This window comes from Zea mays, chromosome 3, assembly GCF_902167145.1.
Source record: "Zea mays cultivar B73 chromosome 3, Zm-B73-REFERENCE-NAM-5.0, whole genome shotgun sequence".
NCBI lineage: Eukaryota > Viridiplantae > Streptophyta > Magnoliopsida > Poales > Poaceae > Zea > Zea mays.
The window spans coordinates 81,485,844-81,495,092 of NC_050098.1; positions in this window are offsets into that span (position 1 = coordinate 81,485,844).

Sequence of the window (9,249 nt, forward strand, 5' to 3'; positions counted from 1 at the left end):
AAGGAGGCGTAGGGTAACCTGCGGAGTTAAGCACTTCCCACAAGATGGAAGGAAAACCATCGCGAGAGAGGAAGTCAGAACTGAAACGAGAGTCTCCTCCACTGGCGGGGGTGGGTGAATTCATCTGCGGAAGGGAATCAAGGATAAATATTATGGTGGAAGGAAAAAGAAAAAGAGAGCCGGATGGTTCGAAGAAAAGGGGTTAGCTCAAATTTTAATTCCTCCTTGTGTTTTATAATGCATGCATGCTGAAAGAAACGTTGCCTCTCAAAAGGAAATTAGGGTGCCTTTTTAGGGCATCCTAAAATATAAGTATTGGCCCACAGGGCCTAATTAGTTAGCCACCTATTTCTCCCTCTATGCCTAAGGCCTTTCGTCCTAGGACTAGTGGTCTAGTCCTGACGATCCGTAGTAGCTTCTAGGCAAGTTTTAGATTTTGAAAATTGGTATTCATGGTTTATTGCCCTTCTCTGTGGTGGAATTTGCTCCGATACCAGCTGTGGCAGAACCGCCCGAATTATTCCAGCTTAAGTGCCTAAGTCACGCCTCAGGGGCCGTAACACACTTGAATCGGAATAACCCGTCAGTCCCTCAGATCTAGTCTGATGAAGCCACTTAACCAGGATCAAATCCCACAATCTCACTCGAAGGTGAGTCACAGAAGAAATACAATAAAACAGGAAACCTCAAATTAAGTACCGAGTTATTACATAAATCGGAGTTTTTGAGTAGCGAATAAAGTTCATAAATTAAAGTGCAGCGGATAATCGATATCGTCGGTAATGAGGAAATGGGCAAGGCCTAGCCCACTACTCCTCATGCTCCTCTCCTGCCGGAGTAACATCCCACTCGACCGTCCAACCCGGTGGCAGGGTGGTAGGCCAAGTCACACCATCAACCAATTCCTGCATGGTACCTGCAAAAATTGTGCCACAAGCAAGGCTGAGTATACTAATACTCAGCTATACTTAACCGGTGTGAGGAGTCTACTCCTCTACCTCTAGACTATGCAGCTGTTTGGCTGAGGGGTTTGGTTTGCCAAAAGCACTAGCTGTTTCTAAAATCAATTTTTAGCTTTTTAAGTTCTACCATCATTAACTTAGCTAGATTTGCTCCTTCTAAGCATACATGGTAACAAGCAATTAGCTCAATCAACAAGTTATCTCATGTAATCCACATTTCACTTCTTACTCGATGCAGTACAAGGAATCAAGCAGTCTCATTAGCTGCGAGAAGCAGACGATTCGAATCGAGTTTTAAACCTTGCAAGGTAAACCTAAACACACGGCATGTCAGGGTACTCCGACCCCACACATGACAACCGTCCCCATCGATTCCCCGTTCGCGTCCAGGCCTCACCGCCTTGGCATACAATGCTCCACTGACCCCGGCTGCCGCCGTGCAGTGACCGCACTTGTACCCACCATAGCTAGCATGGGAGACCCTGTCTCAGGTCGCATGAGGGATAAAGTCCGCGCCCGGCTTCACTCAGGTACTAGGTTTACCGGTTACCATTTTTCCCGGCATGTGCTTAGTACGTTCAAAAGCTTGACTCAGGTATCCACACATTAATCCTTAATTCATTTTTCCCGTCTCCTGGACAAGGCATCCTCCCTGGATCCAAGTCCATAGACCAACATATATCCCATTATCAAGATGAATACAATCAATTCCTGACCTCGCGCGAGTGCTAGAAAAAATCACTCGACTTCTACCGAGATCCTGATTAGCAAGCAGCTACTCGACCTAGCATACTAGTATTCATCTCAAAAGGAATCCTAAGTTCATGCAACTAGAGGTTTCAAGCAACTCCTACACTTAAGTGCACATTACAGTCCTACAAGCATTAAGTGTAGTAAAGTAGCATATATTAACATGGTTATGCATAAAACCGGGGCTTGCCTTCAATTGCTGGGGCTGCGGGGAGATCCTCAATAGCAGCTTCTGAAGCCTGCTCCTGGTCCTCCTCTTGGACAGGTCCTTGCTCGGGGATGAGCACGTACTCTCCGTCGGCAAGATTACAATCTAATGAATGCAATGCGTAAGATATATGCATGATATGATATGTGCTTTTAGAAATTACAACTTTAAAGGTGTATGATCTTTTGAGTTAAAACAAGTTAACTTTACTTATGTAAAACCTTTTAGTGGTATACTTGGTAAATTGGGTTAGTCTTATTGGGATGAGGTTTATTCCTTCTTCTCTTTTCTTTTATTCTCTTTAATGTTTTGGAGTAGGTTTGAACTACAAGTTGCTTTTAGAAAATTCCACAAATTCTGCAAAAATTACAGTGGCTTGTTACTGGTGTATGATTCTCTGTCACAAAATTTGGGGTTCAGAAAGTCAATGGTTTTCTCTGGACAAAATTACCAAATTTTAGGGCAGAAGGGGTACTTTGAACTACAACTATTATTTAATAGTGGGTAATTCTCAAAAACTTATTTTTGCTGGCTTTTAGGTGTTATAACATGACTTGATACAAATTTCTAGTCATTAATACCCTTTAATTATTTTCCTATGGTTTTCTCAAGTTTCTAGCCAAATGGGTGCTTTCTACTACCACTATATTTGAAAAACATCAAACAACAGAGTTCTTATTTTTCTTAGTTGGTATTTTGTGCAAGAGCAATCATTCTGAAGTTTGGCTTCTTTTTGCTTAAGGGAAGGGGTGGTTTGCATTATTTGAGCTAAATGGCCTTTCTCACAAATTACTAGCAAAAGGCATAGGTTCACCTCTTTTTCATGGGTTTGTATTTTTCTCTGGTGGTTTATCTCATCATGGACTTAGCAAATTTTTCGTTGCCCATTATCACGTTATTTGGATTTGCTCATGATTTAGTGGGAAAATGCCTTATTATCATTCTGTATTTATTTTCCCTACTTAAAAAGTTAGGCTGGGGTGCTCTGTATTTTTGTAGTGGGGCTCTGGTGGTTATAAGTCCACTAGATTTTTATTAATCATTTTGGTTATAGTTTTGTAACTCTAATAATTGATTTTCAGTCTATATGAGGCTAAACAAATCATCTTAATTTAAAACTGGTCCAAACTAAGGGTCTCTGTATTTTTCCTAGGTTCTCTGTTGCATAAGTAAACTAGGAAAAATATTATTAATCACTGTTCATTAATTTCTAAGGCCTTTCTGATTTTCTCTAAGTTTTGGACAAAATAGCTTTAAATGAAAAACTACATCATAATCTCTAATGCTGGGGCTCCTACTATTTTTAAACAGTGTCTAATTTAGGTATAAGCATCTGCAAATTTTCTTAAGCTCAGCACAAAAGAAAAACTAATTTTCCTTAATTAAACAAGGTTTAGGGGGTTTCTGTTTTTAATTTTAAACTCTAAAATTTAGAACAGAAAGCATATGGTTCACTATTTTTAAATGATAGGTCATAATATTCCAGAGCTAGCAAAATTTGTTTGACAGCTTTTCATTAAGATTTCATCAAGTTACGGATTTTCTAAGTTCTCTGGTCATTTTAAAAAGAATAGCAAAATTGATTAAATGGAAATCCACTTTGCACTGGGGTCCCTGGCGGTTTTCTAAGTTTTCCTCGCGAATCAGTCCTTAGGTTACTATTCACATGAGTCGCTGACATTACGGAAAACCCCTCGGGTTCTACAGAACCTAACCCGAGGTCCTTCTTCTACCTCAAACAGTAGCCGCGGCGAAGAAAAGGGCGGAGGGGCATACCGGCGGCGAGACTGTTCCGGTGAAGTGGTCGAGGGTGAAGGGGAGGTCGCGGGGATCACAACGGTGTGCGGAACGCCGTCGGAGATGGCCGGAGTTGGTCGGTCCACGCGCGCAGGCGGGGATGCTCGTCGGCGGCGAGGAGACCGGCCTGGTCACGGCGAGATAGTTCAATCAAATAGGTCAGGGAGGTCCACGGGATGCCAGAGAAGACATGAGCGAAAGGAATCGGGCGGAGACTCACTGGATAGCTCGGTCCACGCGCGGCGGCGGAAGACCGAAGTCCGGTGAGGATGATCTCGGGCCTCCGGTGAAGTCCGGTCGGGTCCGAGGGCTTGGCAAGCTTCACGGGCTACTGGCGGAGCTAGGCGAAGCACTGGTTGGGCTGGAGGGTGGCTGGAGTGGGCTGGCCACGGCGGTCGAAGCTCTGGCGGCAATGGCGGGCGGAAATGAGCTCGCCGGAGCTAAGGAACGGTGGCTGGCCGGGGAGGGTGAGTGCGGGGCGAAGAGAGGTGCGCCCGGGGAGGCTTTATAGGCGCGGGCGGGCACGGCCGAGGGCGTGGGCGCGCGGCGGACTTGACCGGACGCCGGGGCGAGCGCGCGCGCGGGTTGGGCGAGCTCTGGCGTGCCGACCAGGGTCGAACACGTGTGCCCGTGCGTTCTGCCCAAGTTCTGGCGCGTGTGGTCGCTCATCCGAGCCTGCTCTCGCCTTGGTCAGTGCACAAAACCTCTTCTCCTCCCTACAAGCTACCATTCTTGTGTGGGGGTCATAGGATTTTGCCTACTGGTTGCAGAGATATGGAGCCAGGAAATCTGGTCTGTCTCCCTGCCCAAACCCGAGGCAAATCCCAAGTTTTGTCGTGTCTAGGGCTCGCGTCCCAATGCCATCTTCTGGCACACGACAGAGGGGTTAGTTGGACACAATTTTGTCAATGGGGCCATTAGAATTCGAGTTAGGGATCAAGGTGAACATCCCTGATCTTTGGCTCAAGGTCTGAATTTCAGAATTCTGAAATTCAGAATTCCCAATGAGTCCCAACAAAAGAGGCTTGATTTGGGGTTTTATTTGGATTATTTTGGCTAAGCTTTCTCAATCTTTCTTGTTGCTTATCAAATATACTTTAACTTATATAATTGGCTCAACTCAAAATTTTAAACTTTTCATTCCCTTTTTCTTATTTTCTTGAATTTTGTTCATGGGGCTCACTTAGGGTTTTTAATTAGGGTTGAAAAATTTTATCTTTCAAGAGACTCAATTGTTTTGATCATGACACTTTTAAGTATAAGCTTGGTGACTTCTTTATTACTTAAGTTATTTTGGTACTCATGCCTACTTTAGTTCACATAAAATAATGGTCCTTGGTTTGGCTTTTTTAAGAGAAACCCTAGGTGACACTGGGGTGTCACTTCTTTGTCGTTGATGTGCATGTACATTTCATGGGCATTGATCTTTCCCAAAATTTGTGTAGGTGTGGTAACTGAAAGATCCATTTGATGTAGCACAGTGACAATGTGTCCATATTTGTCTATTGGGAGGACACTGAGAATCTTCCTCACAACATCCGGTTGTGAGATTTGAGTAAGCCCCAATCCATTGACTTCCTCTACAAGAATATTAAGTCGTGAGTACATAGCGTTTGCATTTTCATTAGTAAGCATTTCAAACGAATTTAACTTTCGCATGGCTATGTGATATCTTTCCTCACGTTCACTTCTAGTTCCTTCGTGTAGAGCACAAATGTCCATCCACAAATCATGAGCATTTTTATGATTCTGTACTCTATTGAACACATCTTTGCAAAGGCCTCTAAAAAGGGTGTTTTTGGCCTTCGCATTCCATTTCTCATAATTGAACTCATCACCTATAAGATTTGTGGGATCTCTAGGTTCGGGGAACCCTTGTGTGGCGGCTTTATAGACACCAATGTCTATAGCCTCTAAGTATGCTTCCATACGAATTTTCCAATAAGGAAAATCGTCACCATCAAAAACGGGAGGAGGTCCATCCCCACCGGACATCGTAACTCTAGCGGTTAAGCTAATCTATGAGCAACAAGGCTCTGATACCAATTGAAAGGATCACGATGCCCAAGAGGGGGGGTGAATTGGGCTTCTCTAAAAATCAACACTAATTAAAACCTAAGCAAGAGCTAAACAAGTGCCCAACTTCACCCCAACAACTAGCACTAAGAATATAATACTAGAAATGTAACAAAGCTAAGATAATACTTCAAATACTTGCTAAACAAATACACAATGTAAAGTGCTTGAATTAAGTGCAGAATGTAAAGCAAAGTTTAGAAGACTCCTCCAATTTTTCCCGAGGTATCGAAGAGTCGGCACTCTCCACTAGTCCTCGTTGGAGCACCCGCGCAAGGGTATCGCTCCCCCTTGGTCCTCGCAAGAACCAAGTGCTCACTACGAGATGATCCTTTGCCACTCCGGCGCGGTGGATCCCTAGAGACCGCTTACAAACTTGAGTCGGGTCACCAACAAGATCTTCACGGTGATCACCGAGCTCCCAACGCCACCAAACCGTCTAGGTGATGCCGATCACCAAGAGTAACAAGCCGTAGACTTTCGCTTGACCAAGAGAAGCCTAATGCAAGTGGTGTGTGCTCTAGGTGGCTCTCACTAGCGCTAATGAGGAACAAGTGCGGATTATGATTCTTTAATCTCCTCACTAGGCTTTTGGTGCTTGCAATGCTCTAGCAATGTGCTGGAATAAATGTGGAGTGCAAGACATTGAATATGGTGGGTGGAGGGGGTATAAATAGCCCTCACCCACCAACTAGCCGTTGCAGGCAATTCACTGCGCGATGGCGCACCGGACAGTCCGGTGCGCCACCGGTGCGCCAACGGTGCGCCACCGGTGCGCCAACGGTCGTTTCCAACGGCTAGTTCTGACAGAGAGCCGTTGGACTCATGGCGCACCGGACAGTGAACAGTCCACTGTCCGGTGCACACCGGACAGTCCGGTGCGGTGTCCGGTGTGCCACTAAAATTCAACTCTGAAAACTGCGCTCTCGGGTTTCTGTGAAGGGAGAAGACTCTGCCGTGGACCAGCCTGGCCCCACCTAGCAGAGGGTGCACCGGACAGTCCGGTGCACACCGGACAGTCCGGTGCCCCATAGCCAGAAACACTAACTCTTGTTTTTCAGCTGATTTTCAAATCGGTTTTCGCTCTAACTTGTGTGTGAGTTCTAGAGTGACACCTAGCACTGTATATGAGTGAGATTGTGCACCAACACTACACTAGAACTCTCTTGGTCAAACTACTCATCGACAACCCCTCTTTATAGTACGGCTAAAAGAGAATAAAAGACCTAACTAAATCGCGAGTGTCCACATCTCCTTGACACTCGGACTCCGTAGACCTTCACTTTTTGTTTCGTCGTTTTAGCCGTCGCTTCGAGTTCTTATCTCCGGGATTGTTTTCACCGTTGTAGTACTTCTACCTGTCATGCGACCTAACTTACCATTTGTCTCTGCAAAACACACGTTAGTCACATATAATATTACGTTGTCATTAATCACTAAAACCAACCAGGGGCCTAGATGCTTTCAGCATCCTATAGGGTCTCTTGGATATAGGGGCAGTTCCATGTTGTAGCTCAATGGCAAACTCTATGTCTCTGTCGGGTGGCATCCCTGGCAATTCATCTGGAAAAACATCGGGGTACTCACAGACCACTGGAATACTTTCGACTGGCGACTCTATCCAGGCGAAGGCACAGGAACGGGTACAACCCTGGTTAGGCAAATATAACGTGCTTTCACCACCAGTAGTTTAGTGTATCTTAATGGCCCTTGCTGCAATATCAATCACTTCCTGATGTCTTGATAACCAGTCAGTTCCTAAGATGATATCCACACTATCCAACCCCAAGATAAGGAGGGTGGTTTTAATTATAAGATTACCAAATTTTATAGGAACCTGCCTATTGATTTGATAGGTGGCAACCCTGCCTCCTAGTGTTGAAATGGTAATGCCCCCATTTGTGTGATGAAAAGGTAACTGGCATTTGACACTAAATTTTGCACTGATAAAACTGTGTGATGCACCTGAATCAAAAAGAATGACTGCAGGATAATTCAAAATGGAAAAGATACCAGTTATGATGGGTGCTCCCTCTAGAATATCAGCCAATGTGGTGAAGTTTAGCCTGCCTTGCCTCCCTTGCACCTTCTGCCTCTTGCCTTGGTTCTGATTTAAATTCTTCCCCTGCCTCTGCTGGTTCTTGGGGCAATTCTTGGCGTAGTGTCCAGTGCTACCACAAGTGAAACATCTATTGTCATTGGCCTGACAGTACTGCTACTGTGGCTGGTTGTTGTTCCCTTGAACTGGGGGTTGAGAGCGGTTGGGTGCCTACTGCTGCTGTTGTGGTTGGATCACCCACCGGCCTGGCTGCTGAGGTCCCCTACTCTGAGTGTCGGACACAATCCTGAAGCGTTGAGGCTGAGCTGAAGGTCCTGCCATAGGGGTCTTCCTCTTCTTTTCTGCCTGGCGGGCTGTGATGCAGTCTTCCTGAGAAATGGCCATGTTGACTAACTCATTGTAGCTGTTGGCCCTGACTGTGTTGAGATGGTCGTGGAGCTTAGTACTGAGGCCCCTCCTGAACCTGTCCCGCTTCTTCTCATCCGTGTCAGCGTGATAGCCTGCGTACTGACACTATCATTGAAGGCTTGGGTGTACTGTAACACTATACGACTCCCCTGAGTAAGTGCCAGAAACTCATTAAGCTTGCGGTCCATGATGCCTGCTGGTATGTGATGTCCTCTGAATGCTGCCTTGAACTCTCCCCATTCAACCACGTGGTCAACCGGCTGCATAGGGAGGAAATGATCCCACCATGTCCGTGCGGGTCCGCGAAGCTACTGGATGGCGAAACGGACTTTGGCCACATCTGAACAAACTCCATTAAGTAGTGGGAATTTGGATTCCACCACCCTGAGCCATACATCAGCATCAAGTGGGTCCTCTGCCCGAGTGAACAACGGCGGCTGAGTGCTGAGGAATTCCTGATAGGTGGCCGCTGCTGGGGGACGCTGAGCTAACTGTCGTAGAATCTCATTCTGCTGAGCCATCAGCTCTTGCATGGTAGGAGGCGACGGCGGTGGTGGAGGGATGCGCTCATTCTGCCCACGGCGCGCTCTTCCTGCCATCTGAAATTTAGGCTGCCCTTAATATTATACTTTTGAAATCCGGGATTACACATAGTAAAAGATTTTTAAATGATAAGGTGGGTAAAAGGTCAAACATTTCCTTGCACTCTCACAAGAGGTATCACATGACATAATTTCCTTCATAATTTAAAATAGAAATCATCCATCATTCATCAAGCCAAAAGAGTTTTCTAACAGTTACAGTAGTGTTCAAAATACTCAACTCTCCCTAGCCTAGTACCCTAAAGGTGCAAAAGCTAAGCTAGTTTTGAGGAGTTCTACTGCCGCACACTTCTACCCCAATCTCTGAAACCTAATGGGCAAACGAGGCAACACTAGTCTCGGGGGAAGGTGATCTTCCTGTGCCAGCAGTGTCCAAGCTGGATGCAG